The sequence below is a fragment of the Haliotis cracherodii genome, unplaced genomic scaffold (genome assembly GCF_022045235.1).
Source record: "Haliotis cracherodii isolate W230 unplaced genomic scaffold, xgHalCrac1.p SCAF_15, whole genome shotgun sequence".
NCBI classification, from domain to species: domain Eukaryota; kingdom Metazoa; phylum Mollusca; class Gastropoda; order Lepetellida; family Haliotidae; genus Haliotis; species Haliotis cracherodii.
In genome coordinates, this window is record NW_027266270.1 from 34057107 (window position 1) to 34078010 (window position 20904).

Consider the following 20904-nt stretch of genomic DNA (forward strand, 5'->3'; position numbering starts at 1 on the left):
ATGCATTGATGGCCATTCTAGTCTGTAAGTTTCAGCTTCAATTACTCCACAGTATGGTTGGTTATAGTGCAGCGTAACGTCACGTGGCAGCTGCATGATGCCCGCCCTCATGCTGCATGTGTTGTAACAGACATTTTGAGGCAGTATAACCTTGCTGTACTGCCACGGCCAGCTGTTTCCCAAGACCTCTCCCAACAGAACATGTCTGGGATGAGTCAGCCCGACGCCTACGACAGGATCAGAACCGGTTTGTAACGCTAGCTCAGTTGGACCGATCTTTAGCTGATATTTGGAACAACATAACACAGGCTGTTTTCAGTCATCTGGTGTCTTCAATGCCACCTCAGGCGAATGATGAAAATATTATGTTGTTATTTTCAATATCATAACATTTACACCACTTTATATGCAGCCCAGTTACTTGTCTCCGTTGCTATACTTACTGTCGCCATATTGTCCGAGCTAAATAACACAAATTGAATTTGTTTTTGCGGTATCCCAAATGTGTAATGCCGCCAGTATAAGGAACTTGAAGACCGTTGTGGGTGGCGGGTAGCCTAGTGGTTAAAGCGTTCGCTCGTCACGCTTAAGACCCAGGTTCTATTCCTGACATGGGTACAATGTGTGAGGCCCAATCCTGGTGTCCCCCGCCGTGATATTGCTGTTTCTTGGCCCGTCGTCAAGTAATATGAGGGCATTGTCAAGTTACAGTAGCCCGCTTATTTCTGAGAATATGCGGGCGGTTTAATGATAATTATATCCATTTTCGCTATAAATTAAGATAACTCATTCAAAGAGCATGTCGGGTATTTCCTCATCGTGAATTCATTTCCTCATTGGGTAATCAGGAAGGTTGTATTCATACTACATGACAGAAAAACACCCATGTGTTTGCATTTTGTGTCGAGAGACTCTTCTTGTCTATTTCATTTGTCGAGTTTGAATTGTACACGGGTGAACTTCAAAGATGACACATGTAGCTGTGAGTATGTTTCAGTCAACTATAGCCAACATTCCACGTTCTCTGTATATGAGCACTATTCCAGCTATATGCTCCTTCTGTGAAGATTGTAAAGAGTCAAACGCTGTTTGATCGGGGTTACAACGTCTAGGCCCAGTAAAGCCTTCAAAACGTTTTATTATAGACATGTGGTTATTCCAAAATTGTCACAAATGACGTTTGATGAAATCACCTATATTGATTAGAACTATCTGTTCCCGTGCCATTTGTCACCCATGTCACATGGCCGGGTGGTCAGGCCATGTTTCATGGGTGATTGTTAACCGTGCTAACAGATGAGGGACGTGCGTGCGTGCGTGTGTGTGTGCGTGCGTGCGTGCATGCGTGCGTGTGTGTGTGTGTGTGTGTGTGTGTGTGTGTGTGTGTGTGTGTGTGTGTGTGTGTGTGTGTGTGTGTGTGTGTGTGTGTGTGTGTGTGCATTTGTTTGGTTCTGTACATTATAGTGTTCTTAGCTAATATTTAGCCAAGCTCGCATGTGGTTGATATTTACGTGGCTTATCCATGTTGTCAGCATCACATACAGAGCGATTTGATAATACCATATTAATAACAATAATAATAGAAATAGAGACATGTCAGATTTATATATAAGTATATTGTATCCTTCACATATTTCTCCACTCATGCTTGCGAACCTGTCAAAGAAAAGTACAGGAAACCTGAGAAGTAAGAATTATGGATTTTCTTTCCTATTGTTCAAAGTGTTTCAAGTGCTACTTGTAGGTGAGTGAGTATATTACATGGCAATTCATCCTTATTTGAGAGAAACCCCTTGCGTGTTGTAGGTTCTTGACATTTACTGCTCTGGTGAAACACATGATCACGGGTATTGTGCTGACAAGTAAAGATTCTGGGAGGCGAGTCAACGATCATTGGATTCTGGCCCGACTAAAGAAGGCAACTCAGCGCTGCGAACTGCGTCGTCTTCGCCGTGCCCCATATGCAGTGTTTAACCAAGTGAGAGTATAATATTGATACAATGTGCTATATCTGTTCACTTATTTGTTGTTTTCTAACGCAAGCACCATTCCAGCTACATCACAGTGGCCTGGCAAATGGACATTTTTGGCCAGATCCCCATTTTACTGATTCAATCATGGACCCGAACCCCGGTATTATTGTATTGTAAACTTGACACGTGTTGAACGTACTTTCCAAATATTTAGGTGTAATGTATTTAATTCTTCATAGTCATGCTTCATACAAACATTTTGGGTTACTTTTAGAAGAGTTCTTATAATTATTATAAGGGTGCTGTTGCTTTTATTTTAGTGGATTGTGATTGTCAGTGCACCAGTGAGAGGAACAAAACTGCCACAAAATGGACCTGTCTTCTTTCCTTTTTGTTCATCCTGAACATACTCACTGGCGTAGTGGTTGCAGCACTCGTCACACACCGAACTTTGTCATCAAACCTTGAGAGCCAGAATCTCACAGGATCAGAATGGAAGTCATTATTGCATGAGGTAACTACTACTACTACTACTACTACTACTACTACTACTACTACTACTACTACTACTACTACTGCTGCTGCTACTTCTACTACTACTACTACTACTACTACTACAACTACTACTTCTACTACTAATTAAATAAGGACATTTATCCATATCCATCCACGACGGATGTGATTGGTTTGACAGTCTTCATTCACTTCACTGCCTACTTTCACAACATCACGATCACAACCGCAAACCCAAGATAACATTGTTAACTTTAATGTCCTTTTACACAAAATATGTTCGTCAGTGACAGATAGTTTGCTTATGTCTGTTGTTGTCTAGGTCTACGAAAGCATGTTGATGAATGGTGTTTCGACTACACACACGGAGCATGGTGAATACAAACTTAACAATATTGCCTGAAAATATCAACATCTGATGTCTTGTTCATGATCACGCCCTTTGACAAATTCGATGTATATTCCTCCAAGAATTTAACTTTAATAGAGTATCACAAATTAAATTTATCATAAATATTTTAGAAAGGGCCCAATGCCAACCACGCACGGTCCTTCTTTCTGAAACATTTATCATGGCATCAATGAATTTCCAATTTTTCAAAGCAATAGTGAAACGGACAAGGCGTGGTATGTAACTGTATTAAGCAGGAACACTTACTGTCAGAATCTGTCGAAACTGATGTCTTCCTTAAGTGTGATTAAAGCTTATAGTTTCACTGTTATAAAACCCGATGTAGTGATGTACCATCCTTTACTGCTCACACGTTCTATATTTGAGCGTTGCATAAATTTGAGCGTAAAATGTATGAGGAAATAAATATGAGTATGTCGTTAATAGATCATCATTTGGTACCATTCGCCAACTACAATCCTTTAATAATGTACATCTTCCATCAACCTTCAGATGATGGGGATAATGGGGACGGCCATCCAGATCTGCAGTTTCTCAACCTGCTGAAACCAGTGGCACATTTCTCTGGTCTTGACTTTGATGTAGTGACTACGGGTATGCTATCTTCTGCTATACAATTGATATAACCACTGACATTTTGTAATGCACTGTTTGTTATGTTTCGATGACACACGATTATACGTATGTATAATCTCATAAACAACGCATCTCACGGGGGAGCAAAAGCTAGTATTCTACAAAAACCCATTTTGTCTTACGAAAGCGATTTTGATTAATTCAGGTCATTGGACTCAGTTAAAAACATTAAGGAATTGGGCCAACCCTGATGGGTCAGACAGAAAACTCCTGTACAACGGGATGAGTTACGAGAACGGCTCCATCACAGTACCAGCAGCAGGAGTGTACCATATCACAAGTCACGTCAAGTTCTACGTCGAGGACAACAGGAAGGATGACAAGCCACTCCAAACATTCCAGCACCAGGTTGTCCGCTATAGCGCCTCCAGCCAGACACAGGTCGTGTTGTTTGAGAATGCTGTGACTGAGTGTAAAGAGGGTATCAACGACGGAGCTCACCTGGAGTACCCGAGTGATGCTGGTGGACTGGCTCAGTTATATGCTGGAGATCATGTGATGGTGAAGGTGTCCAACTTGCAGACGCTGAAGCATGATCGCGACTGGCACTATGTTGATATACATATTGTATAAAGAGAAGTTTGAATGAAACCACCATTAGATATGCAGTACTGCACTATTGAGTGTAAAGCCAGCTTTCCCGATCAATACTGTGGCAGCTGGAATGTGGAATACATTCTTTGGTAAATAAGAGCAATGACAAGCCCATGAGTGCTGCAGCTTGAGGCGCTAGCGCTTGCCTGAGATGGAAACACGTAGCTGTCGCGTAAAGAGGAAAGGAAAATATTGACAGTGCAGGTCACGATGACAGCATCTCAATTTGACAAACATGGATTCAAAATACATGCACCTACATTTAGTTAGCTTGATATCATAAGCCATAGTTTAGTGCGCATGTTTCATTCATCGTAGATTATCCATAAATACCCTCATTTGCTCAATTGGTCGTATTGCAAGTGACGTTATCATTTCTTTTGTTCTATCAGTACAAATACGTTTTCGCGCATGAGAGTAATTTGGGTGTACGACAAATTTCAAGAGTGTCATTCTGATCAGTGAGACAAAATAAGACTTAAAACAAAGCTGTGATTCTGAAGTCTAGGGTAGTTATAGACTAGAGACAAAAGACACTGGATATCATAGTATTTTATACATATGTATGACATTAATATAAGATATGTATTTGTCTGTTATAAATCTGTTTTACTGATAAAACTGATAAAATATAAACCTTAATCAAATAATAAGATATCAGAAATAAATGATATACCATATTATATATTTTACCATATTATGATTTCAATAGAAATGATAAATTCACAAAAATATCACAGCCATGTATGAAACCTTTTCAATATACGTTCGGCATTTTAATATTTAAAAAATCATATTATTAATGTACTGCCTTCATATTTACCGTAGACAGGACTCAAACCAGGTATGAATAATTCATAATACTTATAATGCTTATCTGAGCATCAGCATAGTCAGCGCAGGAAATACCTTGCTGTAACCTTACACATGCAATACAGGGAAGGTGTATTATAGACCACATATTCAGTTTCCTTGTGGGGCTACATACGTCATCTAACCCAGAAGTGAATTATAGAGATTACACACCACGCTAAACATTGACAGCTTTACTATTTATATTCAAGTCCAATACATTCTCTAAATATTCACTTTACAATTTCCCTACACGTAGGTTACGTATATATTACTTCCAAACTTCATTTGTGAAACTTGAGAGAAAGTGTCCTGCAAAAGAATCCTAATGTCTCACCACTCACCACTCGCTCAGAAAGTACATACAGCAAAGGTGACCCCAGGCGTCCGAATCAGTAGACGCTCCTGTCGGGCCTCGGCTCAATTATTTTTAAGGAATGGAGAGTTACTCGGACAATAACGTAGACACAATTCCACTGATATCGTTGTCACACGGACTCCTGATAGTGAACTGTATTTCACCACGTCATCCTCGTAATTCAATGTATATTTTTATCTCTGACAGTTTATCTCCGGAACAAGGAAGGTAAACATATACTCCATATACTATGACTGGCGTGTCGGTTGTAGTTCAATGTTTAAGTAAATGGGCGTTTCTTACGTTCCGAGGAAAATCGTACGAATTATGAAATTTACCGATTAAATAATAGGATATGGGTGATATGTGTTAATTTTTTCACAATGCACGAGCGCTTTAACCACAACTTCTCCAGTGACGAAGAGTGAGTGTGAGTTAGTGAGTGAGATGGGTGTGACGCCGCCTTTAACAGTATTCCAGTTATATCACGGCGTGTCAGCTTAATGTGGGAGAATTGAGTGAGTGAGTGAGTATGGTTTTACGCCGCTTTTAGCAATATTCCAGCAATATCACGGCGGGGGACACCAGAAATGGGCTTCAAAAATTGTACTCATGTCGGGATTCGAACCCGGGTCTTCGGCGTGACGAGCGAACGCTTTAACCACTTACCTACCCGACCGCCCCTAATTCAGGAGAAAAGCCCCAAGTGATGCAGGTCCCAGACGTTTACCACTTCGGTGAAACCCACGAGCACGGGTATGGTGCTGACAAACCTAGAAACATAATCGGGGCGAACCGGGATCCGAACCCACAATCATAGGTTTCTGGCTTGCCCAAGGGACGCAACCCTGCACAGCGAATAGCGGCACCTTAGACGACTGGGCCACCTGTGCCCCCTCCCCCCACGGACGTTTTCCAAAGCATTCTGCACAATGACCGAAAGGGCTTACAGTGTTATAGAAGTCAATAAGCAGTGACATGCATGTGGTTAGGATTACATAGTTTGCACTCATACACACACGCACGCACACGCACACTTACTCATGAACTGTCGAATATCATCGATAATTTAAATTACAAATGAATAATACATGTCCCCCACAGTGATATTGCTGGAATATTGCTAAAAGCGGCGTAAACCATACTCACTCACTCAGTACATGACCAACAGAAACTATTTCATCTTGCAAGCAAGCTTTCAACTAAAAGTTTAAAAGAAATCGATCATAAAACTCCTCCTTAAGGAAATATTAATACATCAAACCCTAATGAAAGATATTTTTGTTTGATGTGTGGAAATCAATAATGAAAAAACATAACCTAGTGCAACATTATTCCCGATCCATACGTTTCACTTCGGTGAATGCACATTCCCAACTAGACTTTGGACAAATTAACTGTTAACTGATCAATTTAATTATGTTACTACATGCTTAATGATTAAACCGGTAGTTAGTTACTCGTGAGATAAATAACCACACTTGTGTTTGTGAACACGGACGCAGTTGTTTTAGCGTAACCGAATAGCGGTACCCCGAAGGCGACAGCAATGTGCATTGAGGAGCTTCATAGGATTGCCGGTGTGGGAGGCCCAACTCAATTCCCGGCTCCAGTCACATTGGGCAGAGATAACTCTTGAGTGTTTTGAGCCTAGGCTCAGGGCACTCAGCCCTCGAAGGCCCAAATGACTCCCCTCGGCTCAAATCCCCTTATGGGTTCAAATGCCCACGTTTGATGGTGTGTTCTGGTATGTTTGTGAATACATTTATAAATGAAATAGATGCGTATGTGGGTGGTGGTGTAGGTTTCATGTGTTGCTTGAATGCCACATGGGCCCACCCCCAATTTATGAACTGCCCTGTCAATGTTTTCACGACTTCAAGGGTCTGTATCATTATACATATTCATTTGTCTATTCTTTAAAAACTTACGACGTAAAAACCCTAACATTTTTGCAAAAGAAATATCTCAATTCGGACTGATGAAACCTATTTGATAGTGATTCAGAGATACATGTTTGTGATACAGTCGGAATGGAAGAATGGACTCTGCATTTAGGAGAGATTTGTTATGATTATGGAAACGATTTTGTTGTTTATATTTAAGAAATGGTATAAAAAATTGCAGAACCATAATATTTTGGGGTTTTTTTTGGAATGTTTATAGATACTTTTATTTATATTATGTATCTACATTGAAATGATTTTGTGATATATGGCTCTGTTCTTATAGCGTATGTCGATAAAAGTTTATGCTGCCTTGAAACAAACACAGGTAAACTTTAAACATGAAACACCTTCGTGTGCATAATTGGAATTCCAAATTTCTGTGTGCAGAAATCATTCCAGATATCAATGTTCTGTTAATGCGTTCTATTATGTACATATACTGAACAACAAAAGTTCCTGTGACATTGAATAAGATTTAATGCAAAGTTATGTTTTTACCAAATCTGAAACAATTTCGGTTTGTAACAGATAAAAGACTCCTGTAAGTGTTCAAATGGTTTAATTTGCCATACTGAGTTCAGAAAATGCGTGATTTCATAAAAAAAAATCATGAACATGCCAAAATGTCAATTTACAAATCAATAGCGTGTGTGTCCACCTCTGGTTGCGATGCAAGCAACACACACGAATTCTAAGAGCTTACGATTTGAGCATAACTGTGTCTATTGGTCTGAGGCAAACACCCTATTAACCTACACTTTGTGCCATCACTGATTTTCAGGAATCCTTTCATATAGTTTTCAGCGCTAAAAACATTTTTCGTTCCATGGAATCCGTGTTGTTAGCAAATCAAGCCTTTCTACATCAATGGTTGTTTACGATAACACCAAGAGTAAAGGTTTCCTGCCAAACACGTCATAGGTCGACTGTTTTATCCATGAGAACAGAGCGTCGTATATCTCGTTGACAATAACAGTGGACGAAGACAGCTGCACCAATCTCAGACAAGTGATCGTGAATATCACCAGCCCAGTATAGCCCAGAGTCCTTGTCAACAGTGTCATACTTGATAGCTTATGCTGTTACATATCTGTTAGGACCGGAATCCCTGGTCTAGTGGTAGAGCGTCCGCCCGGAGAGCGGAAGGTCCTGGGTTCGATTCCCGGCCGTGTCATACCAAAAGACGTTAAAAGATGGTACTTGTTGTTTCCTTGTCTGGCGCTCGGCAGTAAGGGGCTTTAACAAGCTGGTCGGCTCGGAGTCAGTATACTGTGTCTGAGTGGGGTATTCATGTTAAACTGCGGCATGGTATCTCAGTGTGCTAGCACAATAAATTGGCATCAGTCCGGACTAGTACAAGCCAGCACACATGCATGCACGTCGCATTATAAGTGCAATAATTTTGGACGCGACGTTAAACTTTTCACCTCACCTCACCTCACATATCTGTTAACCCCTATCCATAAAAATTGCTTTCAATGGCGGTTCCGTTAATGACTCCCTCCTATACCCATATAGTGGGACCGGTGAGCAAGTCTCTTAAATTATCATATTCTTAAATGATGGTCTTGTAGAGCTCGTTAACTATCACAAGGATCTGTGGAGGAGAGTTGGAGTAGTCCGGATCCGTTGTTTGTTGATGTGTACCAGCTGATATCCATTTCTTTCCTCATGTTCCCATCCTGACAATCCTGGCTCCAATCTGCCCCATGATGAATTGGGTATTGGAGGCAAGTCGTCACAGGTTCTTCCACGCCCAATAGACATACAACGAGTCAACGAGCCAAGGGGCCAGATTAGCTTCAGCTTTGGTTAGAAAAATGGATGAAAGTTTGTTCTCGAATATATCACGTCCATGCTTCTGATTTCCATCTAGCCGAGGTTTAAATTTCACGAAGCAGTAGCCCCATTGCCGATGCTGTGGCAACTGCTCATAGTCTGAGAAAATGGGATGTGTAGCTTAGAGAACACAAGCCAATTAAATTGAGAGCTTTGGCTAAAATTGCCTTGAACCGGGCTCTTGCCACAAGTGATAGTATCGGGCAAATATGTGTGTTTTGATGAGCTTTTAATCCACACAAGAATGTTCTGTACAAGAATAGTAAGCTTTCAAAAACACATAATCCAGTGAAATATCCCCGCTGTGCAAGTCACCTGTTGTGGTGACTTTGTTTCATATCAGTTCACGTATCCTAAAATATCTCAAGAACGATAATGTATACATACTCCTGAGGAGGGTGGCTTCGCGTGCAGATGTGCTGATGAAATCCAGTGCTAAAACCAGATTTATCAGTTTGGGAATGGTTATCGCTCGGCGTGTGTCAGGTTTCTAGAGCTCCCGGTTCATACCATAATGAATCAAGATCTTTCTGACAAATCTATCTGTGGAATCAGGAAGTGTTTTGAATTCTATGGTATGTTGGTTTTGTTTAACACTGCATTTAGCTATAAGACAGCGATCGGTGTATAGACACGACAACCCAATGATTGACATAATAAGCATTGATCTACGTAACTTGAAGACGAAAGCATGCATGAACCATGTCAGCGAGCCTATACAGTTAGTCGCCTATTCAGTCGCAGCTGCATGATGCCCGCCCTCATGCTGCATGTGTTGTAACAGACATTTTGAGGCAGTATAACCTTGCTGTACTGCCACGGCCAGCTGTTTCCCAAGACCTCTCCCAACAGAACATGTCTGGGATGAGTCAGCCCGACGCCTACGACAGGATCAGAACCGGTTTGTAACGCTAGCTCAGTTGGACCGATCTTTAGCTGATATTGGAACAACATAACACAGGCTGTTTTCAGTCATCTGGTGTCTTCAATGCCACCTCAGGCGAATGATGAAACTATTATGTTGTTATTTTCAATATCATAACATTTACACCACTTTATATGCAGCCAAGTTACTTGTCTCCGTTGCTATACTTACTGTCGCCATATTGTCCGAGCTAAATAACACAAATTGAATTTGTTTTTGCGGTATCCCTAATGTGGCTGGTAGCCTAGTGGTTAGAGCGTTCGCTCGTCACGCTTAAGACCCAGGTTCTATTCCCGACATGGGTACAAAAAAACAAGGCCTGACCACCCGACCCTCATCTGGGTGATTGTTAACCGTGCTAACAGATGAGGGACGTGCGTGCGTGCGTGCGTGCGTGTGTGTGTGCGTGCGTGCGTGCGTGCGTGCGCGTGCGTGTGTGTGCGTGTGTGTGTGTGTGTGTGTGTGTGTGTGTGTGTGTGCATTTGTTTGGTTCTGTACATTATAGTGTTCTTCGCTAATATTTAGCCAAGCTCGCATGTGGTTGATATTTACGTGGCTTATCCATGTTGTCAGCATCACATACAGAGCGATTTGATAATACCATATTAATAAGAATAGAAATAGAGACATGTCAGATTTATATATAAGTATATTGTATCCTTCACATATTTCTCCACTCATGCTTGCGAACCTGTCAAAGTACAGGAAACCTGAGAAGTAAGAATTATGGATTTTCTTTCCTATTGTTCAAAGTATTTCAAGTGCTACTTGTAGGTGAGTGAGTATATTACAAGGCAATACATCCTTAATTGAGAGAAACCCCTTGCGTGACATTTACTGCTCTGGTGAAACACACGATCACGGGTATTGTGCTGACAAGTAAAGATTCTGGGAGGCGAGTCAACGATCATTGGATTCTGGCCCGACTAAAGAAGGCAACTCAGCGTTGCGAACTGCGTCGTCTTCGCCGTGCCCCATATGCAGTGTTTAACCAAGTGAGAGTATAATATTGATACAATGTGCTATATCTGTTCACGTATTTGTTGTTTTTTAACGCAAGCACCATTCCAGCTACATCACAGTGGCCTGAGAAATGGACCTTTTTGGCCAGATCCCCATTTTACTGATTCAGTCATGGACCCGAACCCCGGTATTATTGTATTGTAAACTTGACACGTGTTGAACGTACTTTCCAAATATTTCGGTGTAATGTATTTAATTCTTCATAGTCATGCTTCATACAAACATTTTGGGTTACTTTTAGCAGAGTTCTTATAATCATTATAAGGGTGCTGTTGCTTTTATTTTAGTGGATTGTCATTGCAACTGCACCAGTGAGAGGAACAAAACTGCCACACAATGGACCTGTCTTCTCTCATGTTTGTTCATCCTGAACATACTCACTGGCGTAGTGGTTGCAGCACTCGTCACACACCGAACTTCGTCATCGAACCTTGAGAGCCAGAAACTCACAGGATCAGAATGGAAGTCATTATTGGATGAGGTTACTACTACTACTACTACTACTACTACTACTACTACTACTACTACTACTTCTACTACTACTACTACTACTACTACTACTAATTAAATAAGGACATTTATCCATATCCATCCACGACGGATGTGATGGGTTTGACAGTCTTCATTCACTTCACTGACTACTTTCACAACATCACGATCACAGCCGCACACCCAAGATAACATTGTTAACTTTAATGTCCTTTCACACAAAATATGTTCGTCAGTAACAGATAGTTTGCTTATGTCTGTTGTTGTCTAGGTCTACGAAAGCATGTTGATGAATGGTGTTTCGACTACACACACGGAGCATGGTGAATACAAACTTAACAATATTGCCTGGAAATATCAACATCTGATGTCTAGTTCACGCCCTTTGACAAATTCGATATATATTCCTCCAAGAATTTAACTTTAATAGAGTATCACAAATTAAATTTATCATAAATATTTTAGAAAGGGCCCAATGCCAACCACGCACGGTCCTTCTTTCTGAAACATTTATCATGGCATCAATGAATTTCCAATTTTTCAAAGCAATAGTGAAACGGACAAGGCGTGGTATGTAACTGTATTAAGCAGGAACACTTACTGTCAGAATCTGTCGAAACTGATGTCTTCCCTAAGTGTGATTAACGCTTATAGTTTCACTGTTATAAAACCCGATGTACTGATGTACCATCCTTTACTGCTCACACGTTCTATATTTGAGCGTTGCATACATTTGAGCGTAAAATGTATGAGGAAATAAATATGAGTATGTCGTTAATAGATCATCATTTGGTATCATTCGCCAACTACAATCCTTTAATAACGTACATCTTCCATCAACCTTCAGATGATGGGGATAATGGGGACGGCCATCCAGATCTGCAGTTTCTCAACCTGCTGAAACCAGTGGCACATTTCTCTGGTCTTGACTTTGATGTAGTGACTACGGGTATGCTATCTTCTACTATACAATTGATATAACCACTGACATTTTGTAATGCACTGTTTGTTATGTTTCGATGACACACGATTATACGTATGTATAATCTCATAAACGACGCATCTCGCGGGGGAGCAAAAGCTAGTATTCTACAAAAACCCATTTTGTCTTACGAAAGCGATTTTGATTAATTCAGGTCATTGGACTCAGTTAAAAACATTAAGGAATTGGGCCAACCCTGATGGGTCAGACAGAAAACTCCTGTACAACAGGATGAGTTACGAGAACGGCTCCATCACAGTACCAGCAGCAGGAGTGTACCACATCACAAGTCACGTCAAGTTCTACGTCGAGGACAACAGGAAGGATGACAAGCCACTCCAAACATTCCAGCACCAGGTTGTCCGCTATAGCGCATCCAGCCAGACACAGGTCGTGTTGTTTGAGAATGCCGTGACTGAGTGTAAAGAGGGTATTAACGACGGAGCTCACCTGGAGTACCCGAGTGATGCTGGTGGACTGGCTCAGTTAGATGCTGGAGATCAGGTGATGGTGAAGGTGTCCCACTTACAGACGCTGAAGCATGATCGCGACTGGCACTGTTTTGATATACATATTGTATAGATAAATAGATATTGTTATAAGGTTAAAATGCGTCTCCAAATACAATAGAAAATGGTTACAAATATAACCGTTATAGCTGCAATGAGGAGTGGCATTGTTTATAGTTTGTGACAGAGAACTTTTAGTTCGAAAGGAATCAATAGATAAAAGACGTTTCCATTTATCACAAGTGTATTCTTGACATTTCATATTTATCATTGTATTGGTTCCAGGTAATCGTCAATTAGTTAAGCAGAGAATTTCAAGATATATTTCATTGGAGCATCCGGGGAGAGTCACAAAATCAATAGTGAGGTGAGCAATCTGGCACGTAGGCTGCTGTATTTTTCCGATTACGACAAACATGAGTTCATGGTCAGATCGAACTTTTAACGAATCAAAATGAGGTATTGTGACATGTGACAAGGACAGGCCAGGCTCGAACACTATAAAATGATACTTTCAACATTAGGAGAGGAGAGCGCGGTTTGCAATCGATCGAGTCGAATCCCGATCGTTTTCCCCATTTAGTGACGAGTTTGGTCGGTCTGATCATGTCCTGTGTTGTTAGATGGGCTGGGAGTGAGTAAAACTATGTGAGTATAAGGCTGGTGTTGTGTTTCTTTATTATGCGAGTATGACTGCTGATACAGACAACTTGGAGTAAGCGTCGTTAGACCAATCACTCCTTGACGGAGCCGAGCCGATGCGGACAAGGCGAGTGGAAAAGTCATGGCGTAATTGACCATGATGATCAGGAACGGCAATACATTTAGTAACTGTAGTAGGGTCGCACTTAACGCCCGAAAGCAGTCACGACAATATGCAATGCTGTCACTTTTAGCCTTATTCGTGGAACACCAAATACGTTTAAAGTTTATGCACGACGTACTAATACCCTTATACTGAAGAAACAATTTTAATTGGATATGGTGTAATTTGTTGTTTATAACGAAGGGAACACTCAGCGTTGGATTTAATTTCGAGATGTATTTGTCCATATTTCGGATGCATTGTGCCATAAAATATTTATTTTCACAGAGGATTCGTATGACTTGTTTTTTCACCCATGAAGAATTTCAGAAACAATGTCACATAACATGCTTCAGTGGAAACAATGATGACATTCTCAATGTCTCAAGTGGTGACATTAGCATACGCCTTGGATCTGGAAGTTGATATGTACATAGGCATATGGATATATCTGATTCGATTTTATTATGTCTGTACTGGATGTTTGCGGAGACATAACACATTTACAATGAAATAGGTAATGTAGTTTTCATATACACCTGTGGGTAAGAACTCCATTGGTATCATATGTGTGGATTCGAATTCCAGGTCCGTGACTGGCAACTCCATTCTGATGACCTTAGATCAGATTATGACCGAATTCTTTCTTGATTTAATTCGCTGATACGTGTCCTTTGCTTCAGTCGCACTCACCCCCGTCCGTGTGGACATTCGTGGTTTTAGAGTGTTACAGATGTTATTTGATCTTATCTAGTTCCCATTATCATTTCCGCCTTGATAATCCACGATAATTATGTATCGTAACAGTTTAAGCACGGATGTTGTAGATGTATAGCGTTAGGGCGACTATGACCAAACAAGAAGGTCCAATGCGTCCAATAGATCACATAACGTTTGCGAATGATAAAGACAAGTAGATTTACTGAACCAAAGGAATTAAATATAACTACAAATATATGACTTTGTAAACAGGTATTATGTACATTAGCATGTTAGACTAACCTCCCTTGATAATCAGCAGTAAAACGAAACCCTCTTCCACTCGAGCAGTCATTTCCTTTATTAAGAGTGAGTGAGTGAGTGGGTTGGGTTTAACGCCGCTTTTAACAGTATTCCAGTCATATCGCGGCGTCCTTTATTAAGAGACAGAGGGCTCGTCATTCTAACAGTATGAGTTACACCATGCGGTGGTGATCCGCGTATTGACCCGAAACAAAAGAAAGACAGTAACCAAGTAAAGGCAAATAACCATACTTTACGCGGATATTTTTACAAAAAGCTACACTTCCTTGTATGTTTTCGAATACAGATCACAACACTGATACATCCTCCATATCCCAACTCAAACTGCTTCCTCAATTTTCATATTTACAAATAATCGGATTCAGTTAAAGTTAAAATAAATATTAACGTTGTGCGTTATTGGCACCCGACAGTAGGAAGCTCTGTAGCGTCTAACTAAGAGGATCAGATTTCAACACTCATACAATACACGTTGTGTTGATATAGTTATATTTGTCATTCGTCGTGGCAGTTATCGGAGTATAAGGAAAAGTATGGTTTATTTCGGGGTCAAGGCATTGACCTAATGTGTGATACCGCGCACGGGTTTTCCTTATGACGAGGAAAAAGCCTGAACGGATGTAAAATGTACTTCCAAAACCTTTAGATTTTGCGAAAAAGTAAAAGATAACTCGTTGTGTGTCCCATATTTACGCACGTTGACAAGCACTGTTGTGATTGGGTTTTCCGGAGTATTTTACCAATCGTTGATGCATTTGTAAACTTGTTTTTTGGAAAGTAGATATAGGCTTGATTTACTTACTGTTCCATTTAAACTGAGGGGCAAAGAAAGTATACCGAATTTGTTAATTGTAATTGATAAATGAGAGAAGTGTTGTTTAATTTGATTATGTCTATTTAACTGCTGGCGATCCCTAGCCCCGTTTTTATAATGTATTGTTATTTGTCGTGATATCTTTTTATGGTTCCATACTAGTCTTAACTATACATCTGTGAAACTCTAGTTAGTTTACTGTTTTTTGACGACGGGTTTTATAATAACATTGAATGTATTATTACTGTCGAACTTCAGTCACGATATGGCTGAAATATTGCCGATGTGACTATAAATATTCACTCACTCACTCACTATTTAAACATTACTCGTTCCAGCTACAGCGTGTATGTAATCTGTGGCTGGATAAACGTGTATGGAAATAACTGGCATCAACGAATAAAGGAGTAAGAAATGAATTTACAACCACATGACCCTGATCATGTTTGAAATGTAGATTTGTGCCGAAATGATAAAATTTATTGATATTCAAGATAAAAAGGTATCTTAGATACCCATCAGCAGCTGTGTATTTATCAACTTTTTTTTAAATTTAAAAAGTCGTAAATCAAATTATATTTTAATAAACATACAAGCATGTAAAGCTATTCTTTGAGTGCTGCCTATGAGTTCATATTTTGGATATTATATCGCTAACTAGATATTTTCAATTGAAACTCAAACATATGATAAAGCAACTGCGAGGTATAGTTTCTTTTGCTCATCAGTTATTCTGTTAAACCTATCCCGGTGTTGAACATGAACAGCTTTACTAATAACATGTCTGAAGGTGAGTTAGAAGGCATGGGTTTACAAACTTTCAAGCAATATGCCAGAGATAGGAAGGCGGGGGAAAACACACTTCGTACCGACGTGGGAATTCGAAAATGACGAGCGAATGCTTTAATCGCTGTGCTACTTACCAATTAATTATAATAAAGGGCTCTTGTTATGTATATATATTTATCGATATTAAGAGGTGAGGTGAAAGGGAGTTTAACGTCGCATTCAAGATTATTGCACCTGTGATATGTACGTATAATGCGTCCGTGCTTGCGTGCGTGTTAGATTGTACCAATCCGGACTTACGCGGGTTTTATAGTGCTAGCTCACTGAAATACCATGCCGTAGTTTAACATGAATACCCCACAGACTCGGAGCCGACACTCATTGTTATCCCCTTAATGCCGAGCGCCAGGCAAGGTAACAAAAAGCTCCATCTTGTGACGTATTTTGGAATGACGCGGCAGGCATCAAACCACCGATATTCAGCTCTTCGCGCAGACGCTCTATCTACTAAACCACGGAGGCAGTCTGATACTTAAAGTTGATACGCTCACGATGTATAAAAGACAGTCATTTGGCCCCAAATACCTGCGGGTAGTGTCCATCTGTCTGTAACATACTGTTCACCACTTGGTCCCAGTTTTTACTTATGCTCAAACAGACAAGAAATATCTTGGAAAGGAATCACTTTTTTTGATATACAACAAATACGAATGATCATTATATTTAGCAGGGCGATTCAAAGGTACCGTATGATTTGGCAATGTCTTAATGTTTTATGTGCTTCACGGTAAATACAAGCCAAAAAACCCTTTCCATAAGCAATCTGAAAGCTGAGTCGATTGTACCATTTCGACTATATGTGTAAGTATGTGTTTATGAATCAGTATCAAATAGTGATGATACCAAGTGTTACTCTGTGCGAAGCCATGGGCAGAAAGACCCGCGAAGATCCGGGGTAGAACAGGTCTTCAGCAACCATGCTTGTCGTAAAAGGTGACTTTGCTTGTCGTAAGAGGCGACTAACGGGACCGGCTCGCTGCTGCATGTGACCGTTTCCCAATTGCGTAGATCGATGCTCATGATATCAATCACTGATTGTCTGGACTCGATTTTTTACAGACCGCCGTCATATAGCTGGAATATTGCAGAGTGCGGCTTTAAACAACAAACAAACCATGGACAGAACAGATTACTATTATATGATGCTTATATGAGTTAACAAAATGTCTTGTACACTGCTGAGTGTGTCATCGTGCCCGTGAAGGCGTTAGTCGATGCTCATGCTATCACCTGGTTTGTGTAGTCCAGGTTTGTTTACTGACCCAAACCTTGCAAATACATGTTGGGGGTTTGTTGTTAGGATTACAGACAATAAATTCCATTGCTTGAATAAATATACATGGAGTTTATTTGGTAACGAAATAGTCATACATGTCCATATTGAGATAAATCTTCACAAATATATACAGAAAAATGTAATGGGATATTTATTTCTCCTGGAGATTCCTACCAAAAGAAGCTATATCCCAGGTACGAATTTCCAATGGAAAGGTTTTGCCAAGGATATAACTTCCACGGCCAGCTTCTTACAAACAAGGGAATATTGTCCCATATGAATAGTAAATTACTCTTTCCTCCCGAAACGTTTGACCCGGAAACATTGATCGTTTACATAAACACTCCCTTCACTGGTATGGAGGCATATCCAGTCACAGTTTACACTTTGGAATATGACTGCTACTTAATTAAACATCATACATTTTACAACCTGGCAAACAGCTAGACTAGACATTATAGTATACATGTCATACATTATATTACCCAACGTCATTTACAACGTCAATACAACGTCAATTCTACGTCATTTACAACGTCCGTTTTTCATCATAGGGAGCAGAGTTGCAGTATGATTACATATGCGTGTGCATAATATAATGCTGCCTTGCACCTTTGGTAGCACGTGGTTGGAGCACGTTTGTTGATTTCATGGCTCTTTGGTGGTTGTATATCGACGATTGGTTCCAGATTAGTATTGGAAACAGAATGAAGGTGTTTCCCTTACAAATCAAGTCGGTAATATTTCATATACTTTCACTGCAAATATCTCACGTGTTGATCTGTGATTCGAAGTCATTAAGTCGGAGCGTTTAATATGTTAAGTTTTCAAGAAGGGTGCTATGAGAGTTTTGTCAGTCAGTACAATAGTTTGATTAGATAAGTGATGACCGTATGGCAGTAATATTTCCGTATGATTTAGTTTGAAAACAACATTTTGAAGATTGACCATCCATTGCGATCGCTGCTCTATTGTTCCTGAAATACAAAAAACAACAACAGGTAAATACATAAGAAAGATTATTAGTGAGAACAGAATTCATTGAACTTCTTAATTTTCCCTTCAATTAAATTTCCCTTACAAATAATATGTACCTAATGGTAATGATTGCGGCCCAAGATGCTCAGCAAATGCCGACCCGTAAACTTAATTTTACGCCGGATTAGACAATATTTCAGCAACATCCTGGCGGGGGACATCAGAAATAGGCTGTTGTGTTATGGTCACTGATATGTCAGTGTTGGAAATGTACATGTCATGATAGATTGACCATGGCAATATGAAAGAATCAGAGGGTCCTTTTGTTTATAGTAGCATAGTTAACGTGTATATCAGTGATTAAGTGAGGTTTTACGAACTACGCTTTTAGCAATATTCCAGCAATAACACGGCGGGGGACACCAGAAATGGGCTTCACACATTGTATCCATGTCGGGAATCGAACCCGGGTCTTCGGCGTGACGAGCGAACACGATAACCACAAGGCTACCCAAACATCACGAAAACATGTGTTTTATAGCTGTGTTTTTTTGCGATCATATGCTATGTCATTTACTGTACTGAAGATTTTGTTTCTTCGTTGTTTAACGCCGCACTCAGCAATATTCCAGCTATTTGACGGCGGTCTGTAAATAATCAAGTCTGGACCAGACAATCCAGTGATTGACAACATGAGCATCGATCTAAGCAACTGGGATACGATGACATGCATCAACCAAGGCAGCGAGACTGACCACCCGATCCCGTTAGTTGCCTCTTACGACAAGCATAGTGGCCTTTACGGCAAGCATGGGTTGCTGAAGACCTACTGTATCCCGGATCTTCACGGGTTCTGTACTGAAGAGTAAAAAGTAACACCCGTGCATTGCCACGTGAAATGACTACCGTACGGTAAACCTTTAAAACTGATACATAGAATAGCATGTACTTACACCTTTCACACGAAATACGTCATCGACAGACTGGGGTCGCTCAAACAGGTTAGGGAGAGGAGACACTGAAACCAACCACGAAATTGTACAAGAAGGACTGATTCCAACTATGCATTGCGACGTAGCCGTGACGTACAATACTCTCGTTTGCGATGCCTTTGGCTTTATTGTTTAACGCCGCACTCGGCCATATTCTAGCTATTTAACGGCGGTCTGTCAATAATAGGGCTAGGCCAGGCAAGGCAGACATTAATTCATTCAGGACAGATAATTCATTTTTTCTCGTATTTCCCTTTATGTATTAATTAATAACTATGTTTGTTACTTCTACTACTATGGTGATTGAAAACGTGTAAAATATTGAGTGAGTTCGACATTGTATAAGAATCTATACGTACCTGGTTTCCTAATCAGCCTGCAAATAAAAAGACGATGTAATAGATGTACAGTTTACAATTTGGACAAAAGATGTAAAAAGCATGAACTTCAGTGTATCAAAGTCTATTTTAAAAACAGTTAATACTATTTTCGAAATACAGTAAACTACGTTTATAACGAACACGCTTATAACGAAGTGACGGATATGACGAACTGTGTTGTTTTTAGTCCGAGCCTTTTGCGGTATCCTTAAGTTGAAACGCTTATAACGAACTACGGTTATAACGAACAAAATGGATTGGTCCCTTTGAGTTCGTTATAACCGAAGTTTATTGTAGTTGATAACAAGCACGAATTATACAGATAATGTGTCTATGAGTATCCCCGTTTTGGTAAAATGATACTTGCATTGAACTATTTTTATCCTTCGAAGGTCAACTAACTGATTAATTGAATGTTAAACCCGGGTGAAAATATGATCCACCTGAAGCTCTCATAAAATAGCCATCATCATCATCATAATCATCATTATCACCATCGTCATTGTATGGTGTTCTGTTAGTGTGACCAAAATTAACTTCATAAATACTTCGGAAATATTAAGGTAAGTGATATATCCTCCAAATAAACTGAAAATTTTGGACCTAGATCAACACCTTGTGACGACTCATTGTCGATAAAATCAGACATTCAACATAACAGATGTATTGGTGTGTGTCTCCTAACTCCATCATCTTTAAGCCGACAAAAAACATTTCAATAATCATAAAAAAA

The 20904-nt window shown here is 40.0% G+C and overlaps 2 pseudogenes; both read left to right on the top strand.

The window, feature by feature from the left end:
- Nucleotides 1-896: 896 nt before the first annotated feature.
- On the top strand, nt 897-4138 carry LOC139461656 (uncharacterized; annotated as a pseudogene).
- Nucleotides 4139-9981: 5843 nt separating this feature from the next.
- On the top strand, nt 9982-14061 carry LOC139461657 (uncharacterized; annotated as a pseudogene).
- Nucleotides 14062-20904: the final 6843 nt, after the last annotated feature.